This window comes from Rhyacophila brunnea, unplaced genomic scaffold (genome assembly GCF_057557595.1).
Source record: "Rhyacophila brunnea isolate RB1 unplaced genomic scaffold, BYU_Rbru_1.0 scaffold_5, whole genome shotgun sequence".
Lineage (NCBI taxonomy): Eukaryota > Metazoa > Arthropoda > Insecta > Trichoptera > Rhyacophilidae > Rhyacophila > Rhyacophila brunnea.
In genome coordinates, this window is record NW_028233170.1 from 18,793,969 (window position 1) to 18,816,514 (window position 22,546).

Genomic DNA, 22,546 nt, shown 5'->3' on the forward strand with positions numbered 1-22,546 from the left:
ATTAATTTGTGGAAGGTAGTGAAATTTAGTAAATACAAATAAATATGAAGCTGGAGACTACCACGTCTTTGGTAGCGTGGGTACAAATGTCTTGTAAATGCTTATAAATGGAAAATTAAAGGTTAAACCCAAGCACTCTAAAAAAAAAGAACAGAATTTATTAAATAAAGAATACGATGTTTGTCTGGCTTTACTATTGACCTTACTACCTAGGTGGATTTTTGTGTCTTCCGATAATTCGATACTTACCACTAGTTTGTTGTGCAGTAAATACCATTTATTGTTATCACCAAAATGAATGTCTGCCAGCGAATCTGTAAGTTCTTGGTATAAAAACTGTATGCCACGAAAAGTTTCAGGTGTGCCGTGAAAGAAGAAATATGTCTACTTGTCCGTATTGTGTATTATATTTTAATTATTTAAGAGAGTCGTAGATCGTATATTGTGGTCGACGCATGATCATCACGTGTTCTTAAATAATTTATAATCTGTGATTGGTTATCCAATGGAAGAGTACAAGTTAGAACTGTGGAGAATAAATGATAAAATCTCACTGCTTGATTACTTTCCAAATATAGATGCTTCCTCAACCAAATGACGAAAGTATTTTCCATCGCTTGATTATCAAATGAATATATAGGTCACCAATCCTTTCGCAGGTTACGACGGTAGTCGGTACACGCCCGTCATTATCAGTAGGTAGAAGAAGGTTTAATACACTTCAAAAACGATCATGATGTGCACGAAGCGTCATTTTCTGACCAAGAGTTTTTAGCATTTGGTTTGGAGTCAATATCCTCAATTTACCACTATAGTCATTAAATCTCCGCTGCCGTTAAGATCTTTGAATCTTTGCAAATAAGGTTTCTGGAGTGCTCATGAAAATGGAATTAAAAAAAGGGAGCGATTACAGGTGTGATATGTAGAGTTACGGGTTTTGATAGATTCTTTTTCAATAATATAATTTTATTATTACTATCGCTGAATTTTTTTTATTAAAAATATTAAAGTGGATATATCTATTTTTTGAGGATTTTTATTTGGTGTGCCATAAAACAAGGTGTGCCGTCAAGTAAAAAAGTTTGACAAACACCGGTCTAAATCTTCATGAGGCTTGTTATCGGTTAAAGGTCCATTTATATCTAACAGAAACGTAACGTACAAGACATGATATTATTATGATTGCGCTCATATATAATAATATTATATTAAAGCATAGTGGTCGTATCTACAGATATGAACGGAGAAATATTCAGACAAACTACATGACTAGCCCATTAGTGTTATGTTTTATGAATAACGGTAAAAACGAATATTTAAAAAAAATATATTTTGATTTTTTTGGTTGGAATATGGAAATTTAAAAAAAGTATACTTACTAAAATATTTACACTGGTAATGGAATATACATTTTTGATAGGATATACAATATGTACATATAATTATATCATAGTCTACACTCTACTAGTATACACGTTTTGCGTTGACCTGATAATAATCCTCGTTCTTCACCTCTCTCAAATTGCGCCACAAGAATGAGGGGCGATATCTGTAATGGTTTCCGGACTATGGTAAGGATGACTGGCAGCAAAGCCTGGGATGCTATTAAGAGTATAAGTATACGTTTGAAGGGTCACATTGTTTTTGGAGACATATTATAATGTTATCATTGTATATGTAGGTGCAAGGTCAGCATTTTGTAGACTTAGGCATCTCATTAGATGAATACCAATAGTGAATACAAAACATATAGGTACATATTATATAAGTTATTGTTTAAATAACTTGCTATTAGCTTAGGCCTTAGATCATAATAAAACATAAATCTAATTTATATAAAACGAAAAACGCGTAAAAAGATTTTTTTTTTGAGTCAGCAATTCATATAATATTTTTGATAGAAAGTATTTTCAGTATTCAAAATGTATAGATCGTAGTAAGTACCAGTGGCGAAGGATGGAGGTAGACTGTGGAGATACGACAAAAAAGTACACACTAAACTTTATCAGTCATATTTATTGGTTTTCGTTCAATTAATAATACAAATTCGAGATGGTGTTGGTTAGTTTTAAAATTTAATTAAGCCCTGCTTAAACCAAACCTGCCCTCTACATTTACTATGGCAGTACGACCAATAGGCGAGTGGGGAGTCATATTATACTACGTTAAGTCATTCATTGTCGGCGGGCAGGCTTAGTATTTTTAACTACTATTATACCAGTGGCTCATTAAAACTGATTTATATTTCTATTTGACTTGGGAGATCATAATATATTATCCGAATTAGTATATCATTAGATAAAACCAAAAAATAAATATTATTCCTTGATAAATTTCGTAAAAAAGAAAATAACACTCTATCTTCTGTTGTTTTTAATTTATATGTTTACGTTTCATTCCGATCATGGATATATTTATAACATCGAAATGACTTTAGGATTTTTCATGTCTTTTTTACTTCATTGATGACACAAGCATTTATACCAATGGACAAATAAATAAATTCTCTCTAGTCGAAAAAATCTCATTTATATTGTATGAAACTAACTACTATATTATAATCGCAATCAATAGTTATCAGTAACATCCTAATACACTTATTGGAATCTCATTTTAAGAAGTAAGTTATTTTACTAAATACAAAGGAATTAATGAAGAAATAACTATCAATATAGTCTTACGAGACATCAATATTGCGACAATACATATTATTTTTTGTCAGAAATATGCATGAAAAAATAAAAATATAAACATAGGTATTTGCAGCGAATGGGACAATTGACGCATTTTGAACGCTGCATTTACCGATTATCGGTATCGGCACCAATCATTATTTAATTTGTAAAATACACGATTTCTGTAATTCTTTCTAAATCTGATAGATTTTAATTGTGTCATTGTATTGATTCAATATTCTGAGATTGTTTACCTATTTTTTATTTTCTGTTTTATTACCACCGTTCTACCTTATCTTAAAGTTCAATTTATTAGTTTTGCATGAATCGGGATTCAATTTCTAATCCACGCTATATTATGTGATAATTAAATATGTGATTGTCGAATATACGTTTGATTTAGGGGTAGTATTTCCGGGTAACAAAGACTTAAGTCGATGAATCAAGATACTATAACGGTCCCTATTGTAGAGTGACCAAAATTATACACATTTGTGATTACTGATATCGTTTTAAAAAGTTGATTTTCCTTTATGACAAGACAAAGATGACGTGTACTAAATATTATTACAATATGTATATTCATATGTTCGTGTATTTATAGTGTCGGCAGTTTGTCAATGCCACAAGAAACCGAAACACTATGTCACAAAGCATAAACAACGTCACACCAATCAAGCTGGGTATCGTAGCCAATGTTGATTATTTAAACTGTGCGTTATTTACAATGCTTAAACCAGGATATTTAGCAATCTTTGGTCACATTATTTAGCAACATGAATTATATAAGTTCACCTAAGATGATCAATTTGGTAGCCGCTATCAAATTTATTACGATCTTAAATAATTACGCTATTTCAGTTCATTAACATTTTTTTATTATCGTCACAATTTGTTAAGTAAAATAAAACCACACAATATTATAACTATGTATAATAGTTTAATATTTATTATGACCTATTTCATCCATACTTTTAGTACTTATATAATAAATTATGTGGATCAAATATATACTATAAGTTCTTATCTAAAGTGTGGGGGTTATTTTTTGAAATTTATGTTTATATAATGGAACTATTCCAAATTCAAAACGCATTATTTTTATATCCCACTCGTTTTATACAAGATTAAAAAAAACAAAAGTAGCTTCCATCTACTGTGATTTGGGTACAATTTACGCTTGTGTGTCAATTATTTATTCTCGTATATCAGGAAATGTCATTTTTAAACGTATTATTGTTTAATCATTAGTGAAAATGTGAATTTTCAAACCTATCGGATCTACTTGCAGGCACGTGATAGAATTATTATTGAATCAGCAGAACAACTTTTCTCCACAGATCTTTAAAAATGTATTTTATGTCGATCTACGATAAATAAAATATAATGAATTGCTTAGGTATCTAACAAAATTACGTGTGGAGTGGGCAGAGAACAATATTAAATTTTAAATTAATTATTATATAGTAATAATATATTATATACATACATAATTTTAAGACACTTCTGAGAAATATTTTACCACTAGATTAAAAAAAAAAAACAAAGCTATGTATGTTTGGTAGAAGAATGCGACATTCTTAAATCTTGTGAATTATTCGACGTAGGTATAAAAAAAATACTTTGTTAAATAATCTATGTAAACAATTATCTACTTTTATGTACTATTAAAAATACAGTCCATTAATTATATTTTTTACTATCAAATGGTAAATAATTATTTTTAACGATTTATTATTAATTTTAATCAATAATATTATTATTGATTATCTAACAAATATTGCTTTGAGTGGGCAAGCTTAACGTTATTAACTTATTTACTAATACATGTTAATAGATCTGTACCTTAGAGTTAAAAGTGGTAAAGTCAGATTTTTATCATTTTCGAGTGAAGTATGCAGATTTAAATCTATACCTATCCACAAAAAAATGGAGTCCAATGTCACATGGTTTTCGAAATACTTACTACTTCTAAAACGACGGTAGTCCAATTATTATACTTTAGAACTGAAAAAGTGGATGTCCAATTTAATTTGATTTACTTTAAGCTCTAGCAAAACGATTAATAATTGCAAAAGTGCTGAAGTCCAATATAGGGAGTTTTAGTTCGAACACGAATGAGAATTTTAACTAGATTAGATTTACTCTGTTAAAACTGCTCTCCTGCGAAATATTGAATATGTGACTTCCAGAGTTAAAGCTCTAAGGTACAAAGATTAAGTATGTATTATTATAATTATTATTTCACTTTTATGTACCTAATATTAAAACAAAAATTCCAAATTTACCCTAAATCATATTTAATTTTATTTTTCACTACCAAATATTACACCACAACCACATTTTCTTGCATATGAAGTAGTTTCTGACTGCTATTATTATATAATAATATTTTAATTAGGGTAGGTACGTAAATGGCATTTTCTAATACTGGTTTTAAGTATTTTATTACAAAACAATAAAATATTAAAAATAGAATTATTGTGATAATTTAATTCATTGCGGTGGCCGCGCGGCATAAGCGTTGGACTACAAAGCCGTGGGTCCCAGGTTCGAATCCTGGGTCTGGCAAGTACAAAAAAAAAATGTTTTTCAATTTGTGTGTGTCAGGGTATGGACCTAATAGGTTGAGCAAGTGGCTGACATCCATTTCTCGTAAAAAAAAAAAACAAAAATCTGTCAATACAAACCTCCACTCTGTGGAGGCCCATATGATCCTATCAGGATCGGACATGGTCGAAAAAAAAAAAAAAAAAAAAAAAAATATTTTAAATACGTAGGTGTTCGTTTACGGTATATTAAATATAAAGTATACGGATCATATTACTAAATAAAATTCTTTTGTTTTTTAGTAATTCTTTAAACATAACAAAGTAATTGGCTCTTACGTCACATCTAATATTTAGCTTAAGGCTTTTACGCCAGTCGTCGAATCAATATCCGGTTTAAGACAATCTCCTTTGTGAAAATGTTGAATCTTAGCCTAGCTCCGGGAGCTTCAACATGATATTTGTCGGTAGGTAAAAGATTATAGATAATGAAAATTTACTCCTGATTGTAATCAAATCACAAATGAGTATTTCGGGATGGTAAATTCCAACTCCCAAATTCTTGCATGATGAACGCGAATAGCTATTTTATTAAATTTAATATAAGAGATGGACCATCTTTAGGCTTTCAGATATAATTCAGAAAGTCTTGTCGAGATATTTTATTTTTAAGGGATGAAATCCTTTTTACACAAAGATATAATAGAAAGGCAGCGCTATTGTTGTTGTTATATTAATGGAATACCAACAGTAAGTTTTATAAGCATTGTACACTTATTGAATGTGATTTTATTTTTAGTAGATAACACCTAAGAGCCTTACACTTAGTCATACTTATTGCATATGTGAGTGGTTTTCAAACTTTTTTATATTACGGCTCACTTCATACCTAAAGTTTTTTTTTGTGACACTCTAAGAATACGAATTATTTGAATGAGTTTTTGAAGTTTTTTTTAAACATTAAACTAGACACAGTTTCCCAGTCATATTATATTCTGGGCAAATTTCCATCGTAAGTGAAATGCCGACCCACATTATTTTTAGTCTAAAATTGTTTAAGTAAAGTCATCAGATATACTTCTTCTTCTTCTGCCATATTCGCCCCTTAGTTGGAATATATGGACACCACGCGGCGCCTACAAAAATCCCTGTCTCCCGCCAGTCTTCTTGCTTCGTTCCAGGTCAAACCAGCATTCCATAGCTCCGCTGTATACACTCTATAGGTAGTATTTAGTGGCCTTCCAGGACGCCGAATTCCGGTTGGCTTGAAAAACAGGCAAGCCAGGTTCAGGTTCTCTTCTGGCATCCACAGCACATGGCCGAGCCAGGTCCAACGTTATTTCTTCACTCTCAGCCTGTTGAGAAGCTGCTTGGTGCGTTCTCTTATCTATCTCTATATACTACTTCCACCAAATTATTTTGCTACTTAAAATGGATACAGGCAAAGTTTTCTTTTATTTTTATAAACACACCAATTGTCAGTACCACAAGCCACAAATTGTTTATTTCACGGGATCTATTCTCAAAAATTATGCTATATAATATATTCCATCCCTGTTAGTAGCTGTACACACTTTATAGGTGCAAAAATATTACGTGTCATATGTGCTGCGCTGGATCTGCTATGTGCAAAGAATGCCGGAGAATATACCAGCAAGACGGGCTATGTACACAACCTCCAAGGGCAAGAGAAGACTTGGAATATTTTGCGGACCGCTAATGCAAATCAAAAACTATTATTTATAAAATATTTTTTATTAGTTTTTAAATCTTGCATTATAACTGATAGAAGTACGAGTATCATAATATATAAGTCTGATTATTAACACAAAAAAATGTACCATGAAAATTATATTGTTAATCAGAAATCAATCTTTAAATAAATTGTTAATAATAGTGCAATATCTGCTGCTGCATCTTTGCAAGAATATTTGTATGTGTTGTATCGGAGAGACGAAGCTCTTCATTGACAACCATTTAGTTTTTATTACTGACATAGCCATAAAAGTCTTATCATGTGAATATGTATTTTGTCAAAAATCGGGTCAATACAAATTTTAATTGAGTGATAGAAAAAATGTTTGTATTTTATATCTCAACACCAGAGAAGCATTAGATTATAATAATATTTATATATTTAATTTTTTGAATTACGATTTGCTTTGAATTTTGGCATAAAAGCGTTTTAAAATGGGCGAAAACACTATTTACGGACCGTCAGAAATTATCTGCGGACCGGCGGTTGGGAAACACTGCTCTATTATAATATCGTATAATATTTATTTGTCTACTACATATTTGTTTATGGGTAAGCAATTATTGTGTGTAGAAGAATATTTGAAAAGTCAAATATACCCAGTATATTAGAAATTTATCTGTTTTATGTAAGCATGTAGGTTGCGATGAAAGTTTTTCCGGTTCCTCTGTCAAATGCAGCTGACGACTGTTCCTGGTGAAATGATTCATGCTTTTATTTATATTTCAGACTTCATATACAAATCTGAGACGGTTTTACTTTAAATGCTGTACAAATAAACTCTCACAAATGTGAATTATCGCGTATATTTGCATACAGTTTTCACATAATATTATACAATGCATATAACCAGATACAGTATAATATATTACTACCTACTTAATATCTATCGATATATTTTGATTCATGACATCGTAAAACTCCATTGATTGATTGTCGATCTCGTGTAGGTGCGCGCATACAGACAAATTGTATGGGTGCTATCTAGGTTCCCATCACTACTCGTCATGTATGTACAGCCGTGGATATGCACGTCCGCCTTCCATGATGCTATAAACGTGTCGAAAAGAAGTGATTTTAAGTGCTCATTCCGTCCCGAGACGGAGCCGCACGGGACTGATGCTGCAACCATGCACCGTTGTACTTAAAGAAGGAAGTTAAGAAAAAATTTGGACTGGCCTGCTGTTTGCTGACGTTAAGTACCCTGTGCTATAATAGAGAGTCAGGACTATCCCGCTCCCCATACGATGCTACAAATTTCTCCCATTTTTAGTTTACTTTTAATTTTTTAATTAAGGTGGTAGGTTTAACAAAACCCAGCAGATGCCACTAACTTACACATTCACCCCTCCTACCACTTATAGATTATTGTCGCTTAAAAAATGAACCCTATCACTTTTCCCGGTATAATTCTAGCGATGAACACCTAGCCTAAAGGTATAACGACTGGTTCTCACCTACGAATTACAAATCTACGTAGCCTACTGGTCATAATATTAGATTATTTGATGCCCTTTTGTGTTATACATGCTGTCTTATATTTAATACTAGTCGCGTTAAAATAGTATAATAAACACTGATCGAAGGAGAAGATAAAGTAAAATTCCACTCGTATAAATATTTTGTATTTTTTCGTTCCTGATGTCCAGACGCGGGAAATCCTCTACTCTCACACCTGCTTTATATGCATAATTATTATTTAGAATGAATTTATTATTACCTCATATAACTATTGAGTCAAGATACAAAAGAATAAAAAGAATGAAAGAATACAAAAAGTATTGTAGTAATAACGACTTGTTACCTTTACTTTTACGGCTAGTTTTATTAATCAGTATACAATATTTTTAACTTTACGGTGTAAGAAGTCAAGGAAGTCAAAAGATCAAGGGTTGACGCGGGCAAAGAAGCTTTTCTATTCGATAGCGCTACCATGTAAAGAACGCTGCGGACTTTGAAATACCTTAAGATGTTTGGACGGCAGAGTGCTGGAAAGATTTAATGACATTTTAAAGAACTCACAAATCTCAATAATGAGGAATACAATAACTGAGGCATACCAGATTATGCAGGGTATCTCTTTAATTTATTACTAACTGTTATTTGAATTTTATTAGCTACCAACATTTTGATTAAAAATACCATACCAGATTTTACACGTTACTTTAAATTATTTATTGATATTTAAAAATTGGTTCTATACAAAGTATAGTGTTACTAAATTCGGAAATTAGTCAGGAACTAGCTTCTGGTATTCTTGCTAAGATTTAGCTTCTTTTGTGTTTTATGTTAGGATCAAATTTAATAATTGTAAATTGTAACCGACTATAGATAATTCATGTATACAGGGGCACCATGGCATGGTAAACGTAGCTTGCAGTTGTAGTAGTATTATTTGCTAACATTAGAATACACCCACAAATCACCTTTAGTACTACTGTAGACTGATTTACATATACCGTCCTAGATGGACCAAGCAGGTCAAATTCCGAGAAGGCAGACAGCAGGTACAAATTCGTGCTATCATACGGCGCACTGTACTCTAAAATAAAATCGTTATTCACCACAATTATGAAAATTAAATACAGTTTTAGCTATACCATAATTGAGACTCAGGCCCTTTCGCATACACAGGTGTAGCATCTGTTAGCTAACTAATAAAATTATTTATTTATTTAGGTAGGTATGTACTTTGTATTGTTTAAACATTGCAGCATTAAAAACAAAGTAGGTAACTTATGCTTTTAGGGTTAAATAACAGAAGATACTTATTGTAAATAGTTAAGTACTTACATCAATTTAGTTAAATACCTAAGTTGAAACATAATACCATTAACAGAACTGAAACATTAATAAATCAATTACAGTTATTAACGAGCTATTTAAATTGAAAACTAACCAATTTCTATATTGCATTCTAATGGTACTTTGTTAAGTTCATGCGAGCTTTGGGTGTTTGGCTTGAGAATTTGTTATTAAGATTGTTTTGCAAGTGCTAGAACGCTTGAAGCCAGGTCACCAAGGACCAAAGTAAGCGAAACACTAATGCTATTAGATAAGTTAACATGAAGCAACTGCATAGTCTTGCATATAAAATAATATAGAGACACTTAGATTTGTAATTGAAGATGCACCGAATTACATTGCAGCTATTTTAATAATTTACTAGTACGTTAACCGGGGGCTGACTTTGACAATTGCCTACAACTTTATTTTATTTGTTTCGCATATAAAGTTATTTAATATTAACTAGTTCAATAATTTAAATTTGACATAATACCAGCTTAGAATTTCATGAATAGTTTTTGGAAATGATTTACATACTGAATTCGTTAACTTATAACTAATTCCAAAATTATTCTCGCCAAGGGTTTTGTATTCTCTGTGTTAAGCGTGAAGTATTGGATTTAATAATACTAATTTACATTAATATTTACTTAAATACGTAGTACCCATACAACTATTATTATAGTACCTCTATATAAATATTTTCGTAATATATTAACACAAGTCGGTATAATTAATGAAGGTTTTTGTTTATCTGATGTTGATTTTTTTCAATTTGTCATTGTAAGTATTTTGTTACCTACTGTAATTAATTATAATGTTATATCAAATAAAGTATTTTTTGACCATGTCTGATACTAATAAGATTTTCCACAGAGTAAAAATTTGTATAAACAAATTTTTGTTTTTACAAGAAATGGATGTTAGTTACTTGCTCAACTGACTAGATCCATAATATGACTCAAAACACATTTAAAAAAAAAATGTGTATTTTCCAGACACAGAATTCAAACCCTTGGACCCACGATAACAAAATGAATTTATTTCGTATTAATCCTACTTATTTATTAATATAATTGCGATATGATCACATCATGTAAATACAATCTAATTAGCATGCGTAATTATATAGTCTGTCCCTCGGGTTAAGATATTTAGAGCCTGGATACTCACTGCTTTGAGGACCGTGGTAAAGATTTGTCGTTGGTTGACTGACAGCACTGATGAGTAGCAGCCAAACAAGTACACGATAAAGCAAATAAGCATAAAAATCCAGAGAGGTAAAACGATCGCTGTTTTGGGTACTATTGAGATAATATTTAAAAGACTAAGTGATATATTTTACATACTTACTCACTTATGCATACTTACTGATAGTATTTAGATTTATATGTACTTACTTTTTATATTATGTTAGTACGTTGTTATGAAAAATAACATATTATATTTATCTAGTAATAATTTTATATCTTCTACATACTCCAGTTATCTATATATTTTTCGTTAACACGTCATTAGATAATTTATACATATTATTATAAAAAAACTTACAAAAACCATTTCGTGTTAATACGTACCAATATATTTTTTGTTAATTTTCATTAAAGGTTTTGAGGCAAACTCAATTAAAAAAGTTATAAAATGTATTTTTTTAGGATAACATCTTATATTATATGCCGTTTTGTGACTATATAAGTATATCCCTATGATAAGTTATTTCAAATGTGGGACCTTTTTTTTTAATAATTCCAAGTTTTAATCATGTTAGGTATATTTAATTTAAAAAAATATGATCGATTGTTCTAAAAAATTAAAAATAATTTGAAATCCTTTTCATTTATATCAAATCTAATTTCAGTATGATCACAGTATTGAAGCTGTATCCATATATTATTATTCTTGCCTTTTCAAGTTTTGCTCGGGACCGATTTTCATTTATGCATAATTTTCATCGTTATGTAGGTGTACATAATGTCGTCGTTATCCTATAAATCACACCCTAAGTTTCTGGAGGATAATGAGTAGGTATGTAGTTTACAATAATATATTTCAGTTGTCAAAAAACAACGATTACAGTCAACTAAGCAATATCTCAATTGCGCTGTTGGCAGGAAAACAAATTATGTAAACATGTCAGCGCGTTACAAAATTCGATCGGTTTCGCAGGAACGACAAATCGAAAGGTATGCATAAAAGATTGAGTGTGTATTGGGTAGATACACAAACCTATGTCAAAAAAATATCAGGAATTTTCATGCGCCGGCTCGGAAAATTCTCAGTCGCCTCATGCCCCTCATCTTTTTTCATTTTGAAAGACAAATTCTCGAACTTAGAACACACCTTTGCGCGCCAATAGCATTTTTACGAATTCATTTTTCAAACAAATATCTCCCGCGGGTTCTATTCATGGCTATAATATATTTTGAAGTATTTCTCAAAAGATGTCACATGTGCTCTGAGATATTACACATCTCAATAATAAGGTCCATGAGACACGGCGGTGCCTATCGAAGCCTTTATCGAAAAAAAATGATATATCGTACCAATTTTATTGGGTATTTTGTATTTATTTTACAACGCATTTCCTAAATAACCAAGAGTTATTTAAATTATTTTTATTGCAAATAGCGAAAGTATTTCATAACAAAAACATTCACCATCATCAGCCTGTTTCAATCTACGATTGGATAAAGGCATCATTGAACTAAATCCACTCTTTTAGATGTGTTGTTATTTTCTGCCATACATTCTTTTTAACACAACAACATACCTTGAGGCCCAATGTCAGTAGTGTATTTAGTAATAGAAGTGAAATAATCACAAACACCCATGCTTTGAGAAAACCACATTTGAAACCGATGAAAGGCCAGCGCCTTACGCACTGCACCATGAAAGCGTCCTGACTAGGTAATCCAATCTCGAGCCAAAATTCTGATCCCGGGATTTCGGGATTACAATTTGACAATCCCGGGATCCCGGCACTGGTCCCGGGATTGGCATTTTTTCCATTGTTACTATAAAAATTTCATATTTACAAATAACATTATTTAAGACATTTATTGTTAATATTGTAAACGTTCAATCTTGAAAATACATAATTTTATTGTAGTAAATAATATTTTAATATAAATAATAATGTGAATTTAATATGAGATTGCTGTTTCTGATGGTAAATACTTAATGGATGGGTTAGCGAGATTTAAAATAGTAAAGCAAATCATGGTGTACGTATGGCCTTTCCGCTTCATAAATCTAATTAGTCAGCCAAATATGGAACTGCCGTAAAACGTATGAGATCATGGTGGAATTACTTTGTCAAAAGTGCGAAGCATCGTTTTTTCCAATCTTTCTCATTTTTATTAATTTATGTGAAAAAATAAAATGAATCGGCAACTTACACATTGTTTTAAATTAAACTTCATTCAAACTCAGTTTATTTCTAATGTAGTTATTTGTTATTAAAAGTATTTTTTCTGTTATATTTTCGTTTTTATTTTATTTTCCATAAAAAATGATAAAAAATCAATCCCGAAAGTTTCAGGATTGGAATCCCTAGTCCTGACTCTTCATATTTCGTCAATCCAACGTCAGTTCAGAATCATCTTATATCACCAGAGTATTACTGGATTACTTATCGCAATTATGACTATCGTGTCTGGCCCATATACATTTAAAGGTTACCTAATCGATCCTTATTCTGTTTTTACGCTTGATGCCCAACATTCACATCCCCATGTCACTTTGTGCAACTCTTAAGTTCTAAAATTCTTTGTTACAAAGAGGTTTTGCACTGGAATCATACATTCACTTGAGGTACTGGGATGTCGCTATAGAAAATGACGTTCATAAATTTGAATGCACTCTACGCTAACTTTGTTCAAAGGATAAGTTAGTCATTCACACCACCATCTATGGATACTTGTTCGAGATAGATGTAGGTAGTTGTATATTTGATCGAGTTGGACACCACTGATTGCAATTATCTTTGGATCAGTCGTGTGGATAATGATTATGAGTATTACAATATGTACTTTCATTTTTAAACCTATATAATATTATTGATTTTGTCTTCTAGTTTTTGTGTCAAATTTTGGAGATCATTTGGTTCTATTAAGATGACAACATTGAAATCCACAAAACGTAGGTGACTTAGTTATTTTAATGTATTAAATATATTGTATTTAATAAAATGTGTGTATATATATTTCATTTTATAGTTATTTCAAGTAGAAGATTTAGGTGGGTACTTATAATTACGCATTGTCAAACTGTAACGAACAGAACAATATAAATAAAATCAAAGTTTTATTAAATATTACACGTTAAAAAATATTATGTAGAGTCTGTTATCTATAAACTGGCGTACACGTCACACGGAAAGCATTGTGCCATCGCGTTCAACTGTTGCAAGTTTTCAATGGGAGGGAACGAGATGGATGCTGAAGCGGGGGGGGAAACCGGCATGCCAGCTTATAGAAGACAGACTCACAGACTCTAGATATGGTATTATAGGGAATACATTTATGTAATCTACTAAACTTTCGCAAGTGAATTCTATATAGGCTTGCAGTTGTTAGATATGGGAAAAGTGTCAGATTTAAAATATTTAGACTCGTCTTTTCTTACGAATTTTGGGGGTACGTTCATCAGACCTTCTCACAAATACTCAAGCTTGCGAGCAGACACCGCAATGATCATAAAGAGGCCCCTCACGTGTCTGAATCATATTATAGTATAGAACAGTGCTCCGCAACCGGTGTGCCGCGAGACGATGCTAGGTGTGCCGCGGTGCAATTGCCAAATTTGCGTACATTGCTGGTAATATATTTGAGCACCTGCATGAACTTAATAAAATAAAGCAAGGTCAAAATGAAAATATATTGACGTGCTCTGATAAATTAGAAGAATTCAAAAATAAACTTTGCTTTGGCAGAAAGATTTAAGACAAGGTTCTCTACAAATGTTCCAAAGGAACTACCAGACCACCATTGAAAAGAAGCAATTAATTTTGGATCTGTCTCAAAAACAGTTAACTAGCTGCAAAAGAAATTTCATCAGTACTTTCATACAATCAATGCCACAGGATATGAAACCCCTTTGCAACCAATGCCGAAAATTCTATAGAAGCGCTTTTCCTATAAATTCGAGAGGAATTTTTTGAATTGATAAACGACGGGACGCTAAAACTGAACTTCGCCGATGATCCATTGGCTATTTTCTGGATTTCGGATTTCCGACAAGGCTATCGCAGTTCAGCTCCCATTTTCGAGTCAAAATTATTAGATTAAAATTAGCTATTTTACTACGCAGGTATTAATATTTCAAAACATGTGATTGTAGGATACAATTTATCATAATTGTGTCAATACTCGACAAATAATTATTCCTCACCCGACAACTAACTAACACTAATTATAATAATATAATATAACCATACAAAAAATCGCTAAACATAAAATCAATACCATTAATTTTACCTCGAACACTATTTGAAAGACGCTATTTTAGATTATCACACTGTCTTTAATCTTAGCGATAGGTAAGGGGGCCCGCCAAAGATCTTGGGCTGGGATCCCTCTTCAGGGTATGGGGTCCATATTTTTGTGTATAAATTGTTTTACGTGTTAATTCTGAGAATACCTTTGGTGTGCCGTGGGTGGGAAAAGGTTGCGGAGCACTGGTCTAGAGTCCAGATTCCGCCTGTAGGTATTTCATACCCCCCGTAGTAAACGGTATAAATTCCAGCATGGTGGTTCATCTTGCACTTTGAATCATTGCCAAAATAACAATTAAAGGAAATTGTGTTACTATATTCTTGTCTTACTCCGATGCTGGAGCATGGTCGAGTAGTATAACTTTACAAACACGTCATTACGACGATTATAAATGTTTATTTATGTGATTGAAGTAGTGATAATAATAACTCTGTATTAAATAGTGTATTTCCTATATTAGCAATTAATTTATCAAATTAATAGATTAAAATATTTAAAAAAATGTTCCTATGTATTGTCCGACAACAAGAAATTGGCGATAACAGGAAGTTGTTGTAATCGCATGTAGCAGAATTCTAGTGACAGACGCCAAAAGTTTACTAATAATAATTCTAACGTCGCTCTTGATAGTTTTTAGATATATTTTTATTATAAAAAGCTTCAAAATACGTAAATTGACAGATCCGTACACTACGGAAGCTTATATTTAAATGATTAATTTAGGGTCGTTCCTCATTTTGAAACGGAAATATGATCAGCTGCACTGGAGGAGATTGTTAGTTCGCAGTTTTAACACGTAGACTAGAAGACTTCTTGTTTGAAAGTATATAATATAATAGTTATGTTAAAAGTAGTGGTACATAGTTAGGTAAGTACTTAATGTTTAAAAAAATCTTAAGTATACGAATAAAAGTTATCCAGTATTCAGTCGACGAGACAGTATTATATTGGCTCACAATAGTAATAAAGAAAGAAATAAATAGTTTTACAAGTTTGTTGTTTCGCAAAAATATTTCCGTAACATTTTGTTATCATTCACGGAAGTCAGAATGTTTGCGAGATAAGTGAACTTTTAAAGAAAAATTATGTTATTGCTAGAATTGTAAGGAACTAATGCGAAAGATTTATTCGCGAATAATGTTTTTGCGTTACATGGAAAGTTATTGGATTAAAACTTTCGTTATTTCAGTTGTGGAAGACTCGGAAACCACACTCAACAGTCATTCCTTATTTCTGGCAATTTAACAACAGCGGCACGTGCAGTTGCACTTTCTAAATCAGTTCAAGCGAATTCTTTACACTATTACGCCATTGCTTGCTCTTGAAAAATTAATATAGTAAAACATTATATGTAGTGTAATACTTGAAAGTAGTGTAAATTCAGGGTCGGCGTCTGAATATGGCGACCCAGGCAATTATCCGGAGTGCTGAGATATAGAATGTAAATGAATAAAATATAATATATAGCACATAATATATTTAAAACAGATAAAACAGGGAAGGCAAAGCAGAGGAAGATGATGGAGCTTACTGGGGGCAGCGTTCACTCTGCCTTGAGAGAAACAAGTAACCAAGAGGGGTATAAAGTCTTAGTTGCTCAGAAGATGATGGAATTCCAAGGTGGTCAAGATGGATTGACCAAGAAGATAACATGTGTATGTATTTACATTTCATTGCATCTAGTTAGAACAGAGAACAACATGAATATATTTATTAATTAAATGAACAGTCACCACCATAAAAAAAAACATTTGTTACACGGGCTAGAGTCCTGCGTGAAACTTAGCATAATCTATGACAGTATAATGGTTTTAAAAACAAAGTTATTTTGATTAATTTTACTTTAATTACTTTTTCATAAAGATTTATGCTAGTACTAGTATATTTCACTGACGTGTTTTTCAATTATTAAGCATCTCCAATAAAAATGTTACATTCTTAAATCATAGGATATATTGGTTGAATAAAAAATAGTTTATTATTATAAAGTGTAAGTACGTTATAACTAAATTTGGAGTGATCCTGACACCGGATAAAAAATATGGTAATTGATACTACGAATAAAAAAAAAACGATTACTTCGTAATTAGGTAGGACGCATATAGATTAGTTGGTAGAGCACATTAGCGCGAATCCAGAGAATGTGGATTAGAGTTGCGCAGGGCATCGTATTTTTTTCATAAAGATTTTTTTCTATTTGGTTATATTATTTCATTGAGGTGTTTTCAAATAATATATGTTTTAAAATACATTAATATTTTTGTAACTATAACAACAAATATTTACTTATATATGACTTTATAATATATTAATTTATAATGATTTTTTATGAAATAGGGAATAGTCAGCATCATCCTTTTTATTCATTAATATGTTTAATTATATAATTTATGGATTATTTTGACGTTGTTTCACTATAGTCAAAAAATAATTAAACAAATTTACTAATCGACATGGTAAGTTATGAAAATAATTTTATTTGATATAATGTTACACATTCGTTAACTAGACTCTAGAAATAATGATGATGGACTAGTTTAATATACCTATGTATTACATAATGTTGATATAATATATGTATTTGCTCTACGCAGTAAGAAAATAAAGTTCATTTATCAAAACTAATAGTTTATTCATCGAAACGGTGTTGACTGAAATAGACGGAAATTAATTTTCACTTAAAGCGTCAAGAAAACAAGTGACGTACACCGCAAATATTTTCCACTTAACTTTTGGTACGCTTTTCGCATGGAAAATTATAGTGAATACGGCAAACATAAAAAAATATTAAATACCGCTCTGTTGTAATGGTACACGGTAAAATCCTTATCACGATTGCATAATTCTTAAGTTGTGCACATATTTCATAAATTATTTATTATAATTTTCACCATTTTTATTCTCTACTCATTATTAATAATAAATCAATCCGATCATAAATATTTGGAAACACAAAAAAAAACGTTGAAAACCTTTTTCTATAATAAAGAAAGAGCTTCGATTAATTAAATTTAAGCTAAAAAAAGACCAATAGTCCACATATAAAATTGACTATACTGGCTTTGCACAGAATTTCATATGCTATGGCATTTATTAGGCCAATTAGAAGATTGTGTAAAAAAACAATTCGTCACAAAGAGTAGATAGGCAGTAAAAATACTACACTTTGACTTTGGGGAAAAATCATGTAAAATTCATGAAAAACCGATACGCATAGATAAATATATGCTCAGAATATCAGTCCTATGCGACATTTCTTTTACCGGGAAAAAACTCGGCTACAAATCGCAGTCATCAGTTCCCAATCAATACGAATAAATATTCATCAGAATCACCACCGCCTTGCGCTACAAAGAATTTTCCATGGTTTTTGCAAGGCGGTTTCATAGGCCCTGACCGAATTCAAATTAGCAATACCCTATGCGGGTAGAAGAATAGTTTTCAATAAGGCATATTCTCTCAGCCGACATAATTTTTATTTGACTAGCATCAAGTAGAGTAGTTTGCGTGCCAAATTCCTTAAAAAAATCTCGATAGTAAATGCGAGGTATCCATAAAGGCATAAAAGAAAAAAAAAGATACACAATAAACATAAAAAATGGCTGCAATTGCGTATGGAAAAAAACGGAATGACAACTGAGCGATCTTAATATGTCGAGTTTACCAACTAACCAAAGTTTCATGCGCTTGAGACATAATTTTAAATATCATAACAGACTACCCCACAAGAATTTTTATATTTATAGATCAAAATCTTTAGGAAACACGCATTTAGGATACTTATTCTTAAAAAATGTCTCACTACCATAAATACTATAATACTTTTATACTAAATTTCCCTACTTATTGAGATTTATCTTAACAATCGACCTTGTCTGACTTAATTGCTTATGTCAACTACTAACATCAATAAATAAAGAATCTGTTGACTTAGGTAAACAGTTCATTAAATTGATACCGACTTCATCAATGCTTTTGACACAGTTAACCACAACTTCTGTGCAAAAATAACCTATTTTTATTTTATGGCTTGTTCCTAGTATGGTTGTTCTGTTACGTATTTAATCATTTACAAAGTGTCGTAATCAAGGGCCATTCGTCCGATACTTACGCGGTTCCGTTTTGTATTTTGTATTTTGTACAAGGCTGACTTTTAGGTTCATTATTTTCCTATATTTTTATTAATGACAAAAAGAGGTTTTTATCATTTCAATTATTTATAATATTATGTTGATCTCCAAAAAATTTATATAAAACCAAACTATTGAAAACGTGTTTAATTAAGAGAAATAGTAATATGCATTCTTGTAGCAATAGCAGGTTCATTTTATTGCTTTATTCCGAGATTTAATTGTCAAGTCAAACCAAGTCGCCATTTTTATGATGTTATGACCTACAGATCACGGGTACGATTATTCGTACAAACCATGCAGTATGTATGTAAAATAATATAGATAATATAGAAAATCTTTCGATCATTTTTCTTACAAACGACTTAATTTTGTCTTCCCTGTTGCTAAAATCTCCACCTTTTACGTAGTTGGTGGCTTTCTTTCTCCATTTTCCGATAGAGTTGTTTTGTATGAAGAGTCACAAGAAGTTAGAGGCACACTTAAAGTGACTGCCAAATGTGAAGAGCTTATGAATTCGGTCCTCCATGCAGATGATGTTGGACCTCTTGAGGTACTTCTCGATGATGGTGTTTGAGATGATGGTAATACGGCGGTGGTAAATCTTGGCAAAACCACGCTTGTAGATCATCTCTCTGACTGTCTTGAGGTTTGAGTATCCCCATGTGATGTACGGCTCACAGATGCGCAACATGTTAAGATGGATGAACACTGCGTTGTTGATCTGTTTGAATAGCTGGAGGACTTAACGAACCTTAGGCGCTAATTAGTTGATATCTACCTTTAATACAGGTGAACAGAGTTAGTTTGGCTTCTGAGAGGATGTATAAGTATATTATAATATAAATAATTTAACACTGTTCTGTTTTGAAATCTAGACATCATTTTGTATTATGTAACTAACTAGATTTTGTAAAATTTTCAAAAAATTTTATAACTGAAATTTAATTTAAAAATGTAAAATTCTGAAAATTAATTATTTAGAAGTAGACAAATGGAAAATTTTAATTGTTAACAAGTATTTGCACGGAACAAATTTTAAGCGATAGTTTATTATTTTACAAACACCGCACATTAAAACCTAAACATATTCTTAAAAGGCTTCTTACGTAGGCCATGCGTTAATTTCATATTAAAACATATTCTGCGAAACAATCTCTTAGAAAGGTGCTACTTTCTACATGTAGTACCAAAAATGTAGCGTGCCATATTCCACAGTTATTTCACAATGACTTTGTAGGAAATACCAGGGACAAAAGTTTTCCGTGAAAATTCCTCTCTTAAGACAAAATTGCGTCGGTAGTAAATGAAAGACATGTTGCTAAAATATTAGTAGTGTTTCATTGCTCATGCGGCGTCTTTTCATATTACCCCAAGACATTTTATTGAGAAAACTATTCAGCTGTAAAACTATTGACATCCTATTTGTACGTATTTAAATTGTGTTTACAAATGCAGACAATTCGTTGCAAAGTCGGTTAGCTTAATTTAAAAAATATATATATATTGTTCTAATTCTTATTCTCTAAACACTTTACCATTATTATCTATCATATTCATAGACTATCAAATCCAGCTTAAATTTTTAGAGTAGTATTAAACGGAAGGTGGATTATAAAGTCGGTTATATTTGCGAATCACCATTTTTAATATTTCTAGGCTTTGAACATATTTTTATTAGTTTTAACGGCTTTTAGGTTATTTTATATCATTATATTATATCGTGGGTTACTGCCAAAAGTTGGTACGTCGATAATTTAGTTATTTAGAGTTAACAACAGATTATGTGTATATATATATAGGTATATATACATATGCTAGAAAAAAATCAAGGTCATCCGATATACATAATATAGCATGCACACAAATAAAAAAATAGCATTATGCCTGATTTTAGAGGGCATCAAATTGCAATTACTTCAAATTATGATAAGTATCGTAATAAAATATTTCTAGTACATGTGAATTGTTGTATTATTGTAATAATATTGAGATTGAATGACACCAAAACCGGTCAAATTTTATTTTATTTAAAATTGATGCGTTTTTAGCAAGACACACTTGTGGCAAAAATGAATAACACACTCTTTCGTTCACATACCCAAAAGGGCAGTTGATTCTTTTATTGGGGCGAGAGAAAGTTTTATCTTGAACCCCTTTCAATAAGAAAAACATCAATTCCATAACTGCACATCATATAAATATGTCACGTCAAATGTATTATTAATTATTAACGAAATAAATGTGTCTGTTTAAAAATAAAGTCCTGGTTGTCAATTATTTACCATATGATCAAGATTGTGTCTAGTTTCTTTGTCAGTCCCTTATCGTATCTTATAAACCGGTATCATAATATCTATTCGCATTTTCTACTTATTTATAAATAATAATTGTTAAAAAGAATTGTTTTGTTTTCTTAAATTAATGTAGTTGGCAGTATTTGCGATTAGTGCAAAAGGGCAGAATATGCAGGTAACTGGCTTTGAAACTAGTCGTCTAAAATATTCATTTGTTTATATTATGCGTATAATTTAAAATAAATATAAAATAGGCAATTCAGTGGTGTGTGTTGTTTTTGTCGTATATCATATCATAAAAAATCTATTTTTTGTAAAAAGTGGTATGGTACGCCTAAAACTACAAAAATAAATCGGAAATATAATACACAAATACTCATAAAAGCCATCAAAGTTTTATCAAATGATTTAACAACGAAATTCGACCATTCGATTTTTTTGTTATTCTATAGTCTACTCTTTTTTATAATAGTTAATTGTATAATATTAAGTAAGAAGTCATTTAATATTTAGATAAAAGATCATATTATTTTCCAATCATGATTTTTTAAAACTCGTGTTTTTTTAATAATAATTTATACTTACTACGCTTTACACAAATACACAAAAAAAAACATAGGAATATACACAATATTTACTTATATTTTTATTTTATGAAATGGTATTGTTTTTTTTAATAATATTAAATAATTATACTACTTTTATAAAGCAGCTGTATATTACCGTATAAACTGCGTTTATCGGTATATTATTGAAATATATTTTATCATGTAAATTATTGAGAGCTTAAAATTTAAATTATATAGTAAGATTTTGGTTTTTGTATCATTAATGTATCATTAATGTAAGCTCTCTAA

At 31.0% G+C, this 22,546-nt stretch overlaps 1 pseudogene; it reads right to left on the reverse strand.

Moving 5' to 3' along the window:
* The window catches only part of LOC147066127 (large ribosomal subunit protein uL30 pseudogene), a 128,318-nt pseudogene extending 107,717 nt beyond the window's left edge, over positions 1–20,601 (reverse strand).
* Between the last annotated feature and the right edge of the window lie 1,945 nt (positions 20,602–22,546).